This window comes from Ranitomeya imitator, chromosome 3 (genome assembly GCF_032444005.1).
Source record: "Ranitomeya imitator isolate aRanImi1 chromosome 3, aRanImi1.pri, whole genome shotgun sequence".
NCBI classification, from domain to species: domain Eukaryota; kingdom Metazoa; phylum Chordata; class Amphibia; order Anura; family Dendrobatidae; genus Ranitomeya; species Ranitomeya imitator.
Genome location: NC_091284.1, coordinates 225,766,110 through 225,788,163, shown reverse-complemented (window position 1 = coordinate 225,788,163; position 22,054 = coordinate 225,766,110). Strand labels below are relative to the sequence as shown.

Sequence of the window (22,054 nt, the reverse complement as noted above, 5' to 3'; positions counted from 1 at the left end):
CAGCGGACCCTCAAAACACACATATACCTCGCCTTTTGCCCTGTCGTCTAACTTAACGGTATCACCTTTTCCCGTTTCCGTTTGTACCGACACCGACACCCCGCCACAGAAACAGGTGTCCCGCTACCCGAGCTCGCAATCTCGTTCGAACCCCCTGCTACGCCCCCGGCAACTGACACCCAGGCACCAGCGGGCGACGATCCCACACTGTTAGCAACTGAGCTACCCCCGCCCCCATCCAATCTACGCAAAATCTGCGACATACCCGCTAGAAGTTCTCTGACCCCCGGGACCTCATTACAGCCCCCACCCCGCTCCACCACACCCGAAACACCCGGCACTGGGGAAAGACTGGACATGTACTCACGTGGCTGCGCAGGTGCTGTGTCCCCACCAGCCGTGCTTCCTGAATCCTGCTGGTCCATTTCGTCGCGATGTTCGTTCCCGGAATCATCGCTGCCGCTCATCTGCCCCAGGCCCGCGCCCCTGGCCTCCACGTCACCAGGGGGGACCGAGACTGGCGAAGGCGACCGGTCCCTCGACCTCCTGCTGGATCTGGATCTGTCCGGCTCCGTGATTCCTCTGCCTCCAGCCGCTGGACTGTCTCCTCTGGACGCCGCTCCTGCGGCCCGACCGCGACCCGCTCCTTGCCGTGATGCCGCCGCTGTCCTGCCCGATAGTCTGCTCTGCCGTCCTGTCGCAGAGCCAGGTGCACTGGGGGGATGGGATCCGGGTGCCCCCGCCGCGATTGCGCCCGCCGCGATACTCCCCGGCTCCTGCCTGGTGGATGCTGCCGCCGCCGCTGGGCTCCTTCCCCGTCCCCCTGCTCGTGTTGCCGCCACCGCGGGAGGTGCTCCCCGGCGGGTAGAAGCTGCTGCTATCGGTGCTGCGGCGCCGCCGCGCCCTCTGCTAGGCCGCACCGGAAGTGCGGCCCTGACATCCTGTGCAGCGCCGGCGTCCTGCCGCGTCTGCACCGCTCGCCCAGCACCGCGCCGCCTCGCGCCGGCAGGGCCGCCAGGTGGATTCCTGCCGGGGGAGGGGGCGGGCAAGGTGGATCGGCCGCGTCCCCCAGCCCCCGCAGGGTCCCCGGAGGGGCTCCGCGGCCTGCGCCTGCCGCGCGGTGTAGTGTCGGGGGACAGCCTGTCTGGCGGCCTAGACCGCCTGGTTCTGCTGCCCCGGCTCCCGCTGTCCTGGCTCCCACTGCCTCCGAGCAGCCCTGTGAGCTGCTCCTCCAGCCATCCGGCCCTCCTGGAACTGGCCTCCCGACGAAGCTGAGCTACCAGGCTGTCCACAGAAGACATGGTGAGAGGGATGTGGCAGCAGGTCCACTCACTTCGCCCGTCTAAGGTAACTGATCTCCCCTTTTCCCGCACTTTCCCAAGCCCCCACCTCCCTTTTTGCATAAATCCCCACCCCAAATCCTACTCTTCCAATCCCCGGGCTCCTTTACTCAATAACACCTTTATTTTTTAAAAGAAAACCTACTGCACTGCTCCCATGGCAACGCAGTCATGTGGGGGCCTCCTTTTAGCTGCGCCCCATACAGCCCCCCCTCTTTATACGAAGTACGGCATTCAGTATGGTTTGGGGGTACACATTTCTTTTGCAATGTGACATAAACTCTTGCGGTTAAATTCTAAGCAATTTTAAAGGTCCAGTATTGGATAACCTCGCCAAATATATTTGTGGAAGCATATGCTTGGCTAATAAGGAGGATTACTCTTTTGACCTACCCTCCATTAGCAAAAGCTGATAGTCACTTAGGACCATGTAGTAGGATAATGCCTCTGCATAAAGGACCTTTGAGCCATCTAATGGGAATCAATTAATATGACTTTTTTTTTCCAAAGACAGATCTTTATGTCTTGTCAATCAAACATTCCATAAAAGTAAGATCAGGTGGAGTTTGGTTCCTGTCCCCCACCATTGTTATAAATACGTCGGGGGAACCCATTTTCTACTGATTTCTACTAACTTTTCCCTATTTACTTAAAAATTTTAATCAATCAAAAAGGTCAATTTTTTTCTCATTCTTAGGAATAAATACATTCAGAACCCCCCTTTAGGCCTATGTCTGAGTGATCACATTCTTTTAAAATATACTGAAGACCACCACTATGTTTGACATTTTGTAGCTATAATCAATTAGATTCACCAAACTAGAAATCCTATTAAAGGGAATCTGCCAGCAGGTCTGTTGCTATGTAATCTGAGGACAGCATGAGGGGTTAAAACACTAAATTTAACAATGTGTCACTTATCAGGCTGCGTGCTGTTGTTTACTTAGAATTAAAGTTTTATTCCTAGGACATTATCATTGCTGTGACTAACTGCTTTGTGCTAAGTAGTCCAACTACAGCCCCTCCCGTGATAAGCAGCTCACTGTCAATAGACAATGTACAATGCACATAGAGAGCCTGGTGTGGGCGGGGGCATCTTTCTGAGCTCTGCTGCATTCTACATTTAAGAACTCTGATTGTGTCACAACTGCTGCACCCAGTAAATTAAGTGATACATCATTGCAATCAGGGTCTCCTTTCCTACATTATGCTGCTCTCAGATGAGGTAGCAAAAACCTGGAGACAGATTCCCTTTAAAAATGAATAATAAAAGAATGCGCACATTTAGAGTAATAATAAGTTCCTACTCCTCCTCTTAGAACATATTATCCCTCCTAGTTGTCTTTTCTTGTGAACATTCTTCAGAAGATGGAGGTTTAGGAAAGCTAAATACCGGACTGGTGAAAAAAAAAAACTACGGTATATTAATTTAAGAGGAATCTGTTACCTACCCCCCAAAACTATATACTTGCAAGTAGATGTTTCAAAGAAAAGTCCATCAATTCCTTTATATGACTGGTCCGTTCCTTCACTTCATTACTGAAAAATCAGTGTTTGAGTTGATCTGTAAAGCTGTCACTCCAGCTCTGTTTCCCACCCAGTGCCGCCTCGTACTGCTTTACTGTCAGCCTCTTTGCTGTGTGACTTGAGGCAAAGGAGCCTTTAGTCAAGAAGGAGGAGGGGGAGGTTCTGGTTGGAGAACAGAGCTGGAGTGGCAGAGGCTTCAGATCTACCATAGCTCTTCAACCTCATTTGCGTAAAAATTCAAATGCTGATTTCTCAGTAACGGAGGGATGGACTGGCCATGTAAAGGTAATACTAGAGTTATCCTTGAAAGAGCTACATCTACCTATAAATAGTGTGGGGTAAGAAATCCTGCTGACAGATTTCCTTTAAATTTTGACTTGCGTTATGTCTGCATTGTTATTGAGCAATATAATAAATCATCCATAAAACACACAGAGTGATTATTATCACACTAACACCACCAACCTGGACTAGACTGGCACCAGCTGTCCACCTTACATGACCGCTTGCTTTACTGTAATGTGTCTTTCCATCTTCTGAGTGTTATGTCATTAGGTTTATGATTACCTATTGTATATTTTATAAGACTCCATGTATATCTTATAGATCCCATCCTTATGTATGTTTATGTTTGTAAATCAGTATAATCGCTTCATAAGAAAGCCATTTTGTTCCATTTCAGCCCTCATAATATACCAACCAATTTCTCAACAGGACATACCCAACCTGCCAGACTAAAAGGACTCGGCTAATAAATTTGTTTCTAATGACTATCTCCCTGGAGTGGTATGATGGGGGCTATTGATGCTGAGCGTCAGCTCCCTCCTCCATTCTTGTTAATCCCTTGTCATTGCTCCCTTGAGGAGTCCTTGAATCCATTACAGTAGGTCACACACTTTTCCTTTTTACAACAATCTAGACCCCCAGCCTTTCATTTCACTCTCTGTCTCCCTCTCCCCCTTATACTAAAAGGACATACTCATTTTGCTAAAGGCTCCTTATGGGATAGTAGGAAGATGCAAGCTCATTTACAGGCTCTTAGCAGATGAGGGCATAGTATATCCACAATGTCATCACTTATTTATGGGACAGCAACACACTCCATAATGAAGTACAAAATGAGGCTCCATTTAATACATGGACTTAACGTTACTGAGAACTTAGATTTCAATACAATTAATTGATACATAAGAAATTCAGAAAAAAAATGTCTAGCATCTTCAAGTAGCAAAATGCAAGAAATATGTCCTCAACCTCCACGTCTTGAATTATGTATCATATAAATATAATTTCTCCATGACATCACAAGCTAGACCTTCACTGGGGTGACCGCTTACATTTCTAATAATGGAATAACTCTGGCATTTGATAGATGAATTGAAAAGGAAGCCATTTTTTAGGAAATGAAATGTCACCAACATCCACTAGAAGTTCTGCTATTAATTAAACTGACTTGTGAAAGCAATGAAAAGATGCCACTTCAGGAACTTGGATTTCGAATGAACAAGACAATGATAGAAACTTAATCTACTATATAATTGTCTAAGGGACACTTCCGTCTTTCTGTCTGTCTGTAATGGAAATCCCAAGTCTCTGATTGGTCGTGGCAAAACAGCCACGACAAATCAGCGACGGGCACAGTGCGATGGCAAAATGGCCGCTCCTTACTCCCTGCAGTCAGTGTCCGCTCCATACTCCCCGTAGTCAGCGCTCACACAGGGTTAATGGCAGCGTTAGCTGTGTAACGCACTCCGTTAACGCTGCTATTAACCCTGTGCGACCAACTTTTTACTATTGACGCTGCCTATGCAGTACAAAAGATCTAATGTTAAAAATAATAAAAAAATAAAAAAGTTATATACTCACCGTCCATCGGCCCCTCGGATCCAGAACAGGCCTTTCCCCTCCTCGCGACGTTCCGGTGACCGCTCCATGCATTGTGATCTCGCGACACCCATACTGTTAAAGGGAACCTGTCACCCCCCCCAAGACGTTTGTAAATAAAAGAGCCACCTTGTGCAGGACTAATGCTGCATTTGGAGAAGGTGGCTCTTTTAGTTATGCTCCTTGCACACGCTGAAATAAACACTTATAAAATGTGCCCCCCTCATACCGTGAAACCGTCCGGGAGGTGGGACTTTCCTTCCTAATCAGACGCAGCACAGCCGCCACTCATACCCTCTTGGCGCCGGGAGCCGCCTCCTCAGCGTTGTTTGAATCTGTCCCGGAGCCTGCGCTGTTATGTGATCCCTTGGGCATGCGCAGTTAGTGCTGCCCGTCTTCTGACATCATTTGATGTCAGGCTGACTGCGCCTGTGCAGCCACGTTGCCCGAGATCCCACCCCGCAGTGTCTTCTGATTTATTTGCACTGCGGGGCTGGGATTCCTGGGCATGCGCATGCCACGGCGATTAGGGATCAGCTGATGCCGCACAGTCTGAAGAAGGCGGAGGGAGAGGAATGAGAGGCCAAGATATGCACTGCGCATGCCCAGGAATTCCAGCCCCGCAGTGCGAATAAATCAGAAGACACTGTGGGGTGGGATCTCGGGCAGCGCGGCCGCACAGGCACAGTCAGCCTGACATCAAATTATATCAGAAGACGGGCAGCGCTAACTACACATACCCAAGGGATCACATAACAATGCAGGCTCCGGGACAGATTCAAACAACGCTGAGGAGGCGGCGCCTGGCGCTAAGGGGGTATGAGTGATGGCTGTGCTGCGTCTGATTAGGAAGGAAAATCCCACCTCCCAGACGGTTTCACGGTGTGAGAGGGCACATTTTATAAGTGTTTATTTCGGCGTGTGCAAGGAGCATAACTAAAAGAGCCACCTTCTCCAAATGCAGCATTAGTCCTGCACAAGGTGGCTCTTTTAGTTACAAACGCCTGGGGGGGGGGGGTGACAGGTCCCCTTTAAGAGTTGTGACAAAACACAAAGTCGCTGGCTCCATCCCTTATTCCTGCAGGCCTCTGGTATCATTAGAAATTTTGGCCTTGTAGAAAATCTTCCTTTCCTCCATCCAGGGTAATATTAGTAATATATCCCATCTGGTTCATGGGGATGGGGACAACATGGGCCTGTGTGATTTCAAACGGCAGGACTGAATTTCAGCCCCAGTCCGTATCCGATCATGAGATACTTTTTTAGCACTAAACATAAAGAACTAAAGCAATAAAGCACAGCTCAATAATAATGTAAATCGTATAGATATTTCTCGACGTTCTCAGATTTGGTAATATGATTAAGCCTTGATTATAAGAGCAGAGTTTGTTTTATGCATTCTGTCACTAATCCCATTAAATAACACTACAGACAACCACACTTTGCACACTCTTGGCATTCTCTTGATGAGCTTCAAGAGGTAGTCACTGGGAATGGTCTTCCAATAATCTTGAAGGACTTCCCAGAGATGCTTAGCACTTGTTGGCCCTTTTGCCTTCATTCTGCGGTCCAGCACACCCCAAACCATCTCGATTGGGTTCAGGTCTGGTGACTGTGGAGGCCAGGTCATCTGGCGTAGCACCCCATCACTCTCCTTCTTGGTCAAATAGCCCTTACACAGCCTGGAGGTGTGTTTGGGGTCATTATCCTGTTGAAAAATAAATGATGGTCCAACAAAACGCAAACCGGATGGAATAGCATGCCACTGCAAGATGTTGTGGTGGCCATGCTGGTTTAGTATGCCTTCAATTTCAAATAAATCCCCAACAGTGTCACCAGCAAAGCACCCCCACACCATCACACCTCCTCCTCCATGCTTCACAGTGGGAACCACGCATGTAGAGTCCATCCGTTCACTTTTTCTGCATCACACAAAGACACGGTGGTTGGAACCAAAGATCTCAAATTTGGACTCATCAGACCAAAGCACAGATTTCCACTGGTCTAATGTCCATTCCTTGTGTTCTTTAGCCCAAACAAGACTCTTCTGCTTGTTTCCTGTCCTTAGCAGTGGTTTCCTAGCAGCTATTTTACCATGAAGGCCTGCTGCACAAAGTCTCCTCTTAAGAATTGTTGTAGAGATGTGCCTGCTGCTAGAACTCTGTGTGGCATTGACCTGGTCTCTAATCTGAGCTGCTGTTAACCTTCAAATTCTGAGGCTGGTGACTTAAACTTATCCTCAGAAGCAGAGGTGACTCTTTGTCTTCCTTTCCTGGGGCGGTCCTCATGTGAGCCAGTTTCTTTGTAGAGCTTGATGGTTTTTGCCACTGCACTTGGGGACACTTTCAAAGTTTGCCCAACTTTTCGGACTGACTGACCTTAATTTCTCAAAGTAATGATGGCCACTCCTTTTTCTTTTCTTAATTGCTTTTTTCTTGCCATAATACAAATTCCAACAGTCTATTCCGTAGGACTATCAGCTGTGTATCCACCAGACTTCTGCACAACACAACTGAGGGTCCCAACACCATTTATAAGGCAAAAAATACCACTCATTAAACCTGACAGGGCACACCTGTGACATGAAAACCATTCCCGGTGACAACCTCTTGAAGCTCATCAAGAGAATGCCAAGAGTGTGCAAAGCAGTCATCAAAGCAAAAGGTGGCTACTTTGAAGAACCTAGAATATAAGACATAATTTCAGTTGTTTCACACTTTTTTGTTAAGTATATAATTCCATATATGTTAATTCAAAGTTTTGATGCCTTCAGTGTGGATGTACAATTTTCATAGTCATGAAAACGCAGAAAAATCTTTAAATGAGAAGATGTGTCCAAACTTTTGGTCTGTACTGTGTATATAACAATCAGTATTAATATGTGCCAATCACATAGGAGATAGAGCGTATTTCTAGTAATGATCCTTTAGGAATATAGCACAAGTTGCCATAAGAGAAAATAAAAGAGCTGCAGAAGAACACTGGAAAGTTTTTCACAAGTGACTTTTCCTTTGTGCATATTGCATTAATCTGCTTGAAGAAGTTTCAGACACATCAAGGAACCAACTGCTTCAAAGGAATTATATATGTATTGTATAGAATAATGACCTACAGATTAGATCACACTGGTGCTCTCGGGTGCAGAGTAATATTTCCCCAACAACCAGACAACGATCTATAGACAAAGTATAAAGCTCTGTAAATCAGTGATCCTCATGCTTGTATGCATTAAATGACATACAGTATGTGTGCACAGGGCTTTAATTGATGGCGCATAAAGGTTATGCTGGACCACAAGTCACATGCAATAAAAAACGTCAGTTACCCCCTGACTCATAGGAGCCATAAAAGCCAAACATTAACACCAGGAATTAGCTGCTAATAATGTTGCACAGGAAGCCACATTCCCTCTAATTTGTAAAGTGCTGCAGAATATGACGACGTAAATAAAGATTGTTAATAATTATTATGAAGTTAGGAATGCTATGCTGCACTTTCAGAGATACTCCAAGGAATATCATATGTCAAGCTGTACCTACTATCTCCCCATGTTTTCCTTTATATATTTTTTCCTATATATACAGTATATATATTTTTCAGTATTTTTGAAGAGAGTTTGGGTGATGTCAGTAACAATGTATGGCAATAATATTGGCTGAGCTCAACCAGAAAATTCTATCAAGAGAAATAAAGATCTGGTCATTTGACAGAACCTGTAAGCTTCAAAAGTGTATAGCAGACCATAGCAATCAATACTTTAATAACTGCACCTTGAAGAGAATAAAAGGCTAAAAACATGACTACTATGTGGATCAAAAATCATCCATAATCTATACAATACTGACAAATATACATTAAGCGCTATCCACAAAAGCCTAGTAAAGAACAGACATAGTTCCCCAACAGACATTGTTCCCCAACAAATTAGTAATGTATAAAAATATATATTTTATTAATCACACATTAATATGCATTAGTACAATAAGGTGAAATTGAAGAGACTATAAGGCAAAGATGTTAAGGTTGGGAAGCACAGTGCTAGGTAAGTTGTGCTGCACTACTCGCAGGTAAAACTATACAAATAGATAATGCGAAATAAAGCAGTAGTGTACTCAATATGTACTAATGACACGAAAAAATTGTCATGTCACACAATACAGTACAGATGGAGAATATGGAGTATAGCATGTAACCCGTGATGGTGGCTTAAACTGTCCATATATCTTTAACAACATAAAAATAGATAGGTCAGGTCTGGGAAGTAGCCAAACTGCGAGGAGAAACAGCTGCAAATCTGCGAGACAGAAAGTTCACAATGATCATTGCGCATTTGGTCCTGATGAAGAGGTTTGGAAACCTTGAAACGCGCTGACACAATAAACCCCTCCTGTCCCTTATACAAGGTATCTTTATGCTACTCCAAGGCCCTTAAGTAAAAATGTTAGTGAGTAACATTTGTTATTACTAATTATTGGCCATTTAGGAAAGAATTGGAGTTTGACTCAGAGTGCGGAAAAATAACTTTGGATTTTCAAAATCTACAAGGCTGAGTAAAGATCAGCAGTGGTGAGGTGCTGGGCCTTCACTACTCTCTAGGATGAGGTCCTGTTCTGGAGATATACTTTATTCACTAACTTGTTCTTTACTACCATTAAAAGAGTTTGGAGACACACTGAATGCCAATAGCCAAGGCTGACAGAACATTCAGAGGTGTCCATAGCTTCTCTTCATTTTGGAGAACCATGACTGAGCTATCATGGCCAGGACCAAAAGTATTCTGAACTCTAGGGCAACGATCAGACTTTCCAGTGTTCACTGAATGCATATGCTCTCATCATGTTTGCACATGATCCCTCTGTATTTTCTCTCATGGTCTTAAATCATATTGATAGGTTAAATGGGGTTTCCAGACAATGAAATTGATTTTGGGAAAAGGCATTTCTGTGTTTAACCAAGTGCCTCCAAGTACCTTTTCCGGTGCCACTGCAGGCATAGCAGTTTTGAGCTTCTGTGTTCTATAATATGCATCGTATCTAGCAAAGACTTCTCATCCAACACTATTTTACCATGACCAAGCACCCTTGAAATCTGTTTGCCTGCCTACACTTTCTTCATACTAAAAAAAGTCCATCCGCTGAGGAAATGTAATTATGGAGCATCTACCTTAGTTGTGATGTCCTTTATAATTCTCAAGTTATAACAGAAGGACAGGAAAAATTTGTAGGGCCCAACAAAATGTTGGAAAATTACAGAACTGGGGCATCATTTGAGAGTGAAACAGTACTTTTTAGGGACTTTAAGTGTATTAAAAAAAAAACATTTTTGTAGGTACAAGTCAGGATTTTATTAAATAGTGCTTTAATTAGCTTTCTATGAAAATTGGTTAAAATGTGAGCGTGTTTGAGGGAAATTATAAACTGAACCCCTTTACCAGATAAGAATAGCATGGATACATGCTATGAAGGACAATCTGACAATTGCTATATATTGCATTGATTTAAATGAAAAAACTGTAATTTTACGTTGTCTCCTTTTATGACAGCAAGATAATTTACCTTGCATAGTGTTCCTACTAAGTTATTACATGTCTGTATAGACTTCCATGGCTTGATTTAGCATAAAAGATTTTAGCTGCCAATCTAATTGCTCTTTATGAAAGTGATAAAAAAACTAAAAATTCTTTTTTGTCATCTGGGAAAAAATCAATCTGTTCTTTGCCAAATTAGGCTTGGAAAACTTTGACCCGCAGTAAAATGTATATTTCCAAATTGACATGAAATATCTTTAAGTGATTAAAAATATTAAATGGATTTGCATTAATGAACAGTATAAAAGATATCAGCTGCGGGTTAGTTGGACCTATAACTTAGCCACCATACATCATCTCATTAAGGCGCATCCCTAATTAATTTCTATGATCTCATCTGAGATTACGAGACGTTACTTAGAGTGTAATGAGAAAGATGAGCAGGTCTGACTTATGGTTTTCCATTAGTGTTTGTTGAAGTTATAGATGACACTCGACCCTGTATCTTCTCTATCAAACAGTAGAGAACGTATCCCACTACCATTATAGTCCATCTCATCTCAAGACACATTACAAAGTATCCTTTTAAAATGATTAAAATAAAGCAAAGTGAGTGCCTTTATTACTCACTTAGGGTTTGTGACCGATCACTGACATTTATTAAAGCTTTAAAATAGTCAAATATTTGTCATTCATCAATGATATTGGATCAAGTTTAGGAAGGAGCTTTAAAGATGAATTTGTGGGTAATATTTCTTAATGAAAATTCTAATCTGTCCGTTGTGGAGTTATTTGGAAACTTGTGAGATCAGAGATGTGCTTTGGATGTTCGTGGAGATGATAAAATACATGGTCCTGGAAGTTTCTTTTTGTGTGCAAGCATTAAGATAAGTATATTATAGGTGCACATAGGATAATTTTAGGAATTCTTTTTAGACAATTTTGTAAGACATTTTTTACTAACGAATTCGGAGATTATGATATCCTTGGGATAGCTACGGCGCTAGATCCTGAATCTTTGGACACCTGACATAGATATATTGTGGATCCAGCAAGTGACAGGTTGATGTGCTATTAAATGGCCCGTAAGCACTTTATGTTTATAAGTTATTTAGACTGTACTTGAAAATGGAAGATGTTTTACGTCAAGGACTATACTATTGCCTGCCGGCAGGTAGTTTTCATCCACTGTTTCAGTGGTCATTGGTGAACTATTGATTTTTTTTGTTGTACTTGCAGACTACAGGCTGATCAATATATATACAGAACAAACAATTGAATCTGTTTGTTTTTTTCTTTAGTATCTACTCATCAATAAAAACAACTCAGATAGAAAATTTGGGCTTTGACTCCACTTATGAAATGCTTTCTTACACTCCGGGTCCACCATTGTACCTGTCTCGATTCACACGTGGCAGTTATGTGGTAAATCCAACATATATTGCTCCATTCTAGAATCAGTTACATAGGTTGCAATATTTATGACACGTCCTCCCCTAAACACTCAATTTTTTTTAAAAATTTGAAAGTTGGGGAAAAATTTAGATTTCAGAGATTTTTTAAAATAGTTTTATCAAATAGAAGTTTTTTTGTCAAACGTGAAAACGTTTTATTTTTGTAGCGTTTAGTAGAAAATAAAGATTTTAACCGTCATATCTCGACGTAGCTGATGTAACTGATATCAAAATTGTAATTTCTGAACTGAATTATGCCACTTAGCTCTTCTACAGGGGTCCCCAAGCCATGGCTCAGGAGTCACTTGTGGCTTGTGGGCCCATGATGTGTGTCTTGCGGGTGTCTGCCAGTACATATACTGTATATATGTAGTAAGCTAGATACTGGTTGATACTGCCAGTTAGAGAGGTGCTTGAAGCTGGATTCAATAGTGTGTTGGGAGTGCTAGATGCGAGAATACTGAATGGAGGTAATGTGGGAAGGGAACGACGTTTGTCTGTTGCTTATATCGAGGGAGGCACAAGGAGTTGGTGTACTTTGTGTGGGGAAGCTTTGGCTGTCATTATACCGGTAATCAGGGCCGTATTTAGAGTTTCTGCTGCCCTAGGCACTTTTAGTGCTGCCTCCCCCTTTGGTGAGTATGACACTATCGGCAGTGACTTTGGCAAAAATCGCTGATATGAAAGTCGCCTTTTGCAGCAGATCCGACAGTTTTTCCGCATCTGCCGCGTAATGGATCACTTAGGGCAACACTGCGTTCGGCCTCATTCATTCCCTATGGGACTTACAGACATGTGCGGCACTTGCGGTTTTGCCGCCATTCGGCAAATGCGGTACTTGCAGCAATGAGAAAAAACACTACTAGCAGTGTTTTATGTATCATCGTAAGTGCAAAACCGCAATTGCCGCACATGTTTGCAAGTAGCCATCACTACCTGTCCCTGCACCTTGCTAGCTCATCCCTATCCAACCCTCCCTGACCTATAACTACACTATAAAGCTTCAGAAAAGCAATTTATTAACTGACATATTCCTATGATAATGAGGGCTCTAGGCTACGGCGTAGACTGGGACGGGCAGTGTCCGGGTCTCCATCCTCTCTGTGCACACCCTCAGTCCCTGCCTCACTGCCTGTGCACAGACCTCCCTCCACCGCACCCGGTAATCGCCGCTCGCAGTAGCATACCGGCAGAGGTGTATCTAGGGTTTCTGGCACCCGGGGAAAGAATTCATTTTGGTGCCCCCCCTCCGCCAAGGACATATGTGATTTGCACACTCAGTCATGTGCCCACGAGCTCCTCTCCCTAATGCTCTCAATGTTCAGTGAAAAACTAAGAGAAGCAGAAGAGAAGCTCGTTGTCGCAGGACCATAAGAGTATGTGTCCACGTTCAGGATTGCATCAGGATTTGGTCAGGATTTTTCATCAGTATTTGTAAGCCAAAACCAGGAGTGGAACAATTAGAGGAAAACTATAATAGAAACATATGCACCACTTCTGTATTTATCACCTACTCCTGGTTTTGGCTACAAATACTGATGTAAAATACTGACCAAATCCTGATGCAATCCTGAACGTGGACACATACCCTAAGTCTGAAAAATCGCATATGAGTGACGTGTCCATGTGACGACTACTGGAACTTGCAGAGCTGAATCCTGACATCGCAGCTTCTGAATTCTCACAACGCATGTACTGCACACTTTTAGGATTCTCCCTTGCCGGTGGACGGTCATGTCAGCACAAGTATGTGATTTGTATACTTCTGACCACATTCCGACTAGATGTGCCCGGCCTCGCTCAGTTCATTTTCATTGACGGAGGTCACGCATGTCTAGTCAGCACGTGATCGCATTAATGTAAATCCCGAGCATGAGAGAATCCTGACAGCGTGCAGTGTGCACTGTGAGAATTCAGAAGTCTGCAGTCACAAAGAATGACTGCAGACTCATCACAAGCCTGGACATCCCCTTTAAAAGGGACTCTGTCACCTGAATTTGGAGGGAACAATTTTCAGCCATAGGGGCGGGGTTTTCGGGTGTTTGATTCACCCTTTCCTTACCCGCTGGCTGCATGCTGGCTGCAATATTGGATTGAAGCTCATTCTCTGTCCTCCATAGTACACGCCTGCGCAAGGCAAGATTGCAGATTGTGCAGGTACAGTATGTACTACGGAGGACAGAGAATGAGCTTCAATCCAATATTGCAGCCAGCATGCAGCCAGCGGGTAAGGAAAGGGTGAATCAAACACCCGAAAACCCCACCCCTATGGCTGAAAATTGTTCCCTCCAAATTCAGGTGACAGTGTCCCTTTAAATCTCCTAACATATATAAAAACATGAGAGTTAGCATCACAAATAACATTTACATCCAGGTACCTGATAGATGACGTCGCCTCTGGAGCCGTTCTCCTTTTCTTCATCTTGTCCAGATCCCATGATGAGTTTTTTCTCATCCACAGCCATCTCTGCAGACTTCCATCTTCGCCGCTCTTTTGCAGAAAGTCTCCACATGACGCCCTTAAAGATACAAGTGTCATTATAATGCTCCCAAATAAAAAATTGCCCCTCACTATATTGTCTGCACAAAGTATGACCCACACACTGTCCCTCTTATGGTACATGCTCTTCACACTGTCCTCTCCTTTCTATACCGGTCCCCTCTTCACTGTCCTCTCACACTGTGTCCCCCTTATAGGGCCCAGTATTTATACTCCATATTTATACTCCATCCTCCCACACTGCGTTCATGCCTCCCCCATCCTCCCACCCTGCGTTCATGGCTCCCCCATCCTTCTCCCCTGCAAGCATGGCTCCCCCATCCTCCCACTCTGCGTTCATGGCTCCCCATCCTTCTCCCCTGCGTTCATGGCTCCCCCATCCTTCTCCCCTGCGTTCATGGCTCCCCCATCCTCCCACTCTGCGTTCATGGCTCCCCCATCCTCCCACTCTGCGTTCATGGCTCCCCATCCTTCTCCCCTGCGTTCATGACTCCCCCATCCTTCTCCCCTGCGTTCATGGCTCCCCCATCCTCCCACCCTGCGTTCATGTCTCCCCCATCCTTCTCCCCTGCGTTCATGGCTCCCCCATCCTTCTCCCCTGCGTTCATGGCTCCCCCATCCTTCTCCCCTGCGTTCATGGCTCCCCCATCCTTCTCCCCTGCGTTCATGGCTCCCCCATCCTTCTCCCCTGCGTTCATGGCTCCCCCATCCTTCTCCCCTGCGTTCATGGCTCCCCCATCCTTCTCCCCTGCGTTCATGGCTCCCCCATCCTTCTCCCCTGCGTTCATGGCTCCCCCATCCTTCTCCCCTGTATGCACGGCTCCCCATCCTTCTCCCCTGTGTGCACGGCTCCCCATCCTTCTCCCCTGTATGCACGGCTCCCCATCTTTCTCCCCTGTATGCACGGCTCCCCATCCTTCTCCCCTGTATGCACGGCTCCCCATCCTTCTCCCCTGTATGCACGGCTCCCCATCCTTCTCCCCTCTATGCACGGCTCCCCATCCTTCTCCCCTCTATGCACGGCTCCCCATCCTTCTCCCCTCTATGCACGGCTCCCCATGCTTCTCCCCTGTGTGCACGGCTCCCCATCCTTCTCCCCTGTATGCACGGCTCCCCATCCTTCTCCCCTGTGTGCACGGCTCCCCATCCTTCTCCCCTGTGTGCACGGCTCCCCATCCTTCTCCCCTGTGTGCACGGCTCCCCATCCTTCTCCCCTGTATGCACGGCTCCCCATCCTTCTCCCCTGTATGCACGGCTCCCCATCCTTCTCCCCTGTATGCACGGCTCCCCATCCTTCTCCCGTGTGCACGGCTCCCCATCCTTCTCCCCTGTATGCACGGCTCCCCATCCTTCTCCCCTGTATGCACGGCTCCCCATCCTTCTCCCCTGTATGCACGGCTCCCCATCCTTCTCCCCTGTATGCACGGCTCCCCATCCTTCTCCCCTGTATGCACGGCTCCCCATCCTTCTCCCCTGTATGCACGGCTCCCCATCCTTCTCCCCTGTATGCACGGCTCCCCATCCTTCTCCCCTGTGTGCACGGCACCCCACTTTTTTTCCCTGTCATACTTACCTCTCACCGGCGCGCAGCACAGAACTTCCTGGCATCTCAGCGTCTTCCTTCCTGTCTTCAGCGGTCACATGGTAGCACTAATTAAGGGTGATGAATATGCGCATATTCATCACCCTTAATGATCGGTACCATGTGACCGCTGAAGACAGGACGGCGCTGAGACGCAGTTGCAGCCACCGCTGGAGGAAGGTGAGTATTACGTCTTCAGGGAGGGAGGGAGGGGGGCGGGAAGGAGGGAGGAGGGGGGGCGGAAACTTGACCCCGGAGTTTTATAAAAAAAAAAAAAAAAAAAAAAACCTAGCTCAAGGGCGCCCCCCCGCATCCCGCCGCCCTAGGCACGTGCCCTCAAGTGCCTAGTGGCAAATACGGCCCTGCCGGTAATGGAGACTATGGGGATCTCTATGTTGTGGGGCGCCGTGCTGGATGTCACTTGACATGGTGCTCTGCATGTTGCTCATGTCCATCTCTTGGGGTGAAATATGTCTCTCAAGATAAGAAAAGTTGGGGGATCACTGCTCTACTGCAGTAACAGAAGCTCTACAAGCATTATTGTGACCCTCTGACAATTATGGCACGTTTCAGATGACCTTGGTGAAATCCGTAGCACCCACTGGTTTGCTTTAATTGTAGTCATTGTTGAAAACTTGCCATGTACTGTAAGATGTGTTTCCTAAAGCTATGGTCAGGGTCCAATCCTGCTGTATGATAAAAGTGCAGAATCACATAATAGCCATGACATTTTCCAAGTCATTGAATATCTGGAATTACAAACACTACAGATCACCAAACATGGTCCATGTTTTGGCACCATTGTCATATTTATGTAATATCACACAAATACATCATCACTTGTTGTATCAGCTTATTAACAATGACACCTTTTTTGCACCGGTTTTGATGTGCCAGAGATGAGAAAATCAATATTAGAAGCCATATGCAAATCAAGCTGGAAGTGTGCTCACGCTGTGTCTTGTGTACTTGAACTGTTTTTTTTTTTTTCCCCAAGTGCATTTGCACTCCCCAGTGCACTTTCCTCTTGATTTGCATATGGCGTCTATGCAAAATTTCTAATCACTGGCACATTGGATGAGGTGCGATAGTCATTGGAGGACAAGTGCCTATATAACCATAGCACTACTTCCATGTGTGATAGTGACATGTTCCCTAAAATCATGTGTACAAAGCAACTCTGTTGCATAATTGGTGAAGCCAAGTGGTCTTATACTGCATATTTCTACTGTTATAGTCCTGTGATCGTTGCCAGCAAAAAAGAACTTTGTTTGCTCTTTAATTAAATTGAACATTTCATACCGCTTCTCTAACTTCTTCCTTTTTCTTTTTACTCAGGAAAAACCTACAATTTCAGATTTTAAAATGAATTTTTTTACTTGTGACTCAGGCACTTAAAATAACGAACCTAAAATTGCAAAGCATGGCTCATTACTTTTTAACATTCTGCTGCTACTACGGTGGGTTGGAGTTTCATTTGTCTGATTTTCAATAGAAGCCACATTTGCAGCTTGCTAAATTACTAGTCAATAGGAAGAAATATGGAAGTCTTGTGATTCACTCTGCTTTATAGCAAACACTAGTGCACCTCATTGACCCCATTTGTAACCATGATTAAAATCATATCCCTTCTTTACCTCTGCCTATATACACCAGCATGTAGTCTACATGTGATATAATATTATATGACACCAGAGCATTTAATTTAATACATTTTTATATTTTTTGTTATTCCACACCTGGGATACATAGAATGCATATGGATCAATATCAGAAGTAACATAAGGTCCATACAGATGTGTGTGGTCCGATACAGGACTTGCCCAGTTGCCAGCTACACTGAGTATTTGTCCACTTCCTAAGCTGCTTCTAATACGGCGTCCATCACCCCAGGCTACTTATACACAGGGTATGCCGCAACAGATGGGTCAAAAACCATCAAGGGCCAAAAGAACAAATTAAATGAATGAATGTGTTGTGCTCAGATGAAACGTGCATTTGGGAAGCATTTAATTTCTTGAAAATGACTTAAAATTAAAAAAATGAAAATATGGGGATTTGATCTAATTATAGTAGAAAACTACTTGCTATACTGTGGCAGATGTATCAACTTACACACAAATATTAATGCGTGTATATTACAAGCTACATCTGTTGCTTTTGCTTTCTAAGCTTTCACGATACATTGCAGAACAGACATTGTGATGTATAGTGTGTATCAGAGACAGCTTACGATATTTCCACTTATTCTTATTGATGATTTTTTTTTTACCTACTTAAGAGTCATAATTAAACATACCATAAAAAATGATATATAGTTACCGGTAAATACATTGTACATTACATTGTAAATAAAAATAATTAAAAAGGGTAAAACTCCTAAAAAGCAGGGAGGAGACATTCTTTTATAAGTGCATATCTAATGGAAAGCAAAGTTGGAGGTGTCCAAAGCTCAGTTAGCGGTTTGTGCGCTTGAAGTAAGGCTTACGAATCCAAAAATATATTGCAACTGGTTAAGTGCCAGGTTGGTGGCTTCCAAAACACCATAGGTGTTCAGCATCTAGTATTAAAGAAGAATCTCATTTATTGAATTTCCATAAAACAACGCATTTTGGGGATTTGAATCCATTTCTAGAGTTTGCAGAAAGAGGGATAGTTGTAAGATTACAAACTTGGCAAAGGGAAATAAATCCCCAAAACGAGTTGTTTATGGAAATGGAATATATTACATTCTACTTTATCACTGACTATTGACGCCTTTGATCTTTTGGATCCCACTGATTTTGCATCTAACCAATTGCCACATATTATTGTATGCACATTGTTACCCTCTGAAAGGTTGGCACCCTGAAGCCTGCGGAATCCAGACAACGACTACCTACATCAATACATTATTTACACTTTTCAGTAGTGTTGTGCCTGTTCTTGTACAACCCTTTAAAGAGCGCACCCACCTTCAGCATCTTTTAATCATTTTGTCTATCTTCTTTAATGCGTACTAACCCAATTTAGTGCCTATTTCTGTCCCTTTTTATTCTACATGCCATTTCTGATGCGAATTACTGCTTATCTCTTGTAGTAAAGGAATGCATTACTCTTATAACGATGTATTAGGAAAACTTTACTCTTTAATATATTGTAAAGTAAGTTACATGGTAATTGCTACAGCTTTGGGCGCTGGGAAATGGCTTTCTTTAAGGAAACCAGCTGTGTATTGAATCTTATAGGTAATGATCTATTGGAGAAGAAATAGCGAGCAAATAAATTGTTACATTTTATTTTATGATAAGAAGATGGTTGGGTTTTAGAATCTACAAAATCAGTAAATAACTGCAACTAGATTCTCAATTTCCCTTCTTCATGAGTTTTCATTCCTGGTACCTATCTATTATTTGAGAATCCCGACGTAGCTGATATTTGACTTTTCAACTATTTGGATCTCAAAAGTGCACAGAAGTTTTAGCCAATTTATAGAACAGTGGCCAACATTCAAGTAAGACTTTAGGCCTTCTCTTTAGAAGTTAATAATACAAGAGTAATTAGGAACCACAGAACGGATATCATTCACAATATCTTTTACCAAATTTACAACGTTGTGTGTATCATAAGAACAAAGATACCGGCAACAGCTCTGAGTAGGCAATTTGATGCGGAGGCCAGAGAAAGGCAATCCATGCATTTAGACAAATCTGGTCATAAACCATCCTCACCATTGTAGCCTACATTGAGCATCCCTTGAACGTGTTTATGGGGTCAAAAGTCAGGCCATGACTTCTGTATACTACCAGCTATATTACTTACTCCTTTTTTCTATATCTCTTCTATATAAGTTTGTTTTCAACTTCTTCTTCATTGATCCACCCAGTTTATCCACACCTTGGTCCTACTCAATACATAGTTCATATGAACGTTTTAAGACAGGGATACAAACATTTATATTGCTTTTTATGTATCAGTGAAATTAATTTTATGACTTCCATCCCTACTGATTCCTGAAATCTACGGATGATCATTGCCAGTTCCTCACAGATTTATTATAATACTTCTTGTAGAGTATCTCTGCTTTGAGAACGGCCTCAGAACAAGTAATTGATAACTAGAATCACTTGGGTGTATGCAATTTTTGGCAGATTTTCTGCACCTCATTGTCACACAGTTGTCACCCAAGCACTAGTTGTGAGTTTAGACTTCCATGCAGCACAACCAGCATCATATCCAAACCGTCCTGCCTTGCAGTCGCAGTTCTTAAGGCCATGCTGAAGAACCTAACACTATGCTAGCATATCTACTATAGCTAATACATAGACTCAGCAGTCTGTGCCTTCTTGCTTCTAGGTATTTTGCCAAGACTTGCATTCCTGTACACGTCCGGTCATTTAGCCTTTGGATGCAAACCTTTATATATGAATATGTATGATACTGTAAGACACAATTTAAAGACAAATTCTAACAAACTAGGCGTCCCGCAATGGTATGTGCACATCACTGCTACTAATACTAATAATAATAATAATATAAAAAAAATTTAAGTCGGCAAATGATTAAATGGCAGCCTTATCTAGTGATGCAAAATAAACCCTACCTGAATTAAAAAAGACAGGTGTCAATGCCACAGCAGCGGATACTTCTGTCGCTCTCTTCACATCACATACAGAAATCTGCAGCAAGGAGGGAGGGTGCAGGTTCAGTGCTGTGGATATATATATGTGTGTGTATCAGGATGCTGCAAGCTGACTGCATCAGTATACGCTCCTCCTCTCTCTTCTTCTCTCACTCTCTCTCTTCTTCTCTCCCTCCCTTTTTCCTCAGTCTCCCTCTAACTCCCTCCCTTTCCCTCCGGAGTCCTCCCTGAGAGGGCAGGGGCACAGACACATTGGCAGATGCACAGACGGTGCCAGGTTTCTTTGCACTGGTACATTATACTGTAGATAAATGTAGACGTTCTCCTGTTGTGTCATCCTATTCCTGGGATTGCCATATGCTCTGTAACATTGCACGACAGCCATGTATTTCATGCTGCAGTCATTAAATGTTTCTCGGGTGCAGCGGTCAAGTATTTGTGATTTCCCAAAAGTAATTTCGATATGATGTGTGATTTACAGCGCACAGTATATGAGAGTAGGAAACCTGCTACATTATCTTTTATGTCATTTTCCAGATTTATGTTAATAAAGTTTAATTGCTGACTTGTGACTTTCTAATACTCTTTATAATCCTCGTCGTCTTGAAGCTACCTGCTTATTCTCAGTGAAAGGGAACCTTATTGGTAACATTTAAAGACTTAAAATCTTTAGAGATCTAACCAGGCCCAGACTAGCCCACAGGTGAACTGGTGTATCCCCCGGTGGGCCCCCTTGCAGGAATGAGCCCCCATCCTCCTATATGAGCAGTATATGGCACTATACACTTTATGTAGAAAGACAGCATCTCTTCATTCAATTACCAAACTACCCAGTTTATTATCTAGATGCACAGGTGCTATGTGAATTAATGTGGTGTAATATTTATATATAGCTGAACAGTGGGCCCTTCTCTGCATTTTCTTCCTTTAGTGGATCCAGTCTAGATCTAATCCTTTGGAAGCTACATCCTGTACATCTGCAGCACAAACGTCTTTCCTGCCCTAATCGCTCTTATTACAGCAGTTAGGTAGAAACATATTATATTTACACCGTTTGCTTTGACTGCATAGTTGTTGCCAACTCTGAGTTATGAGAAGTCTGTACAAATTTTCCAGCATTTACTATTCACTCACAATTAAACAAGTAGGTCGCTACTCGGACAAATTCTTCGTACAAAGCTTATCAGGGACTTTTACATGAATTACCCATCCTTAAGCTATATCCTTCTCCAATCAATAGGAGGCGGAAGTGCAATACCCAGCCACGGCCACTAAGCAGTTAATGGAGCTGTGCTGTGCAACTCCACAGCTGAGCACAGTCCCCCACAGCCTGCATCAGGGATAGCTGATCGGGTGGTGGATTGCCTTTGATAAGATATTCATCCCTAAAGATAAGCCATCATACTGTGTCTAGGGAGTAGTGTGGTCATTATACTGTATATAGGTAGCGGTGGAGATCATCACATTGTATTTAGCGGACTGTGAGGAGTTTCATACTGTACATATAGAGCTCTGGGCATCATAATGTATATAGAGCTGTGGGAGACATCACACTGTGTAAAGAGACAGATGTGGATACCATAATACTGTATATAGGGAAATGTGGGGCACATCAGACT

General features: G+C 43.8%; 1 protein-coding gene across 1 annotated transcript in view; it reads right to left on the bottom strand.

Annotated features, from left to right (window-relative positions):
- The window catches only part of CNTN2 (contactin 2), a 90,585-nt gene extending 69,933 nt beyond the window's left edge, over positions 1-20,652 (bottom strand). The window contains exon 1 of the mRNA XM_069756206.1: positions 20,397-20,652. The gene's annotated coding sequence lies outside the window, so the exon portion shown is untranslated. The remainder of the gene's footprint in view (positions 1-20,396) is intronic.
- Between the last annotated feature and the right edge of the window lie 1,402 nt (positions 20,653-22,054).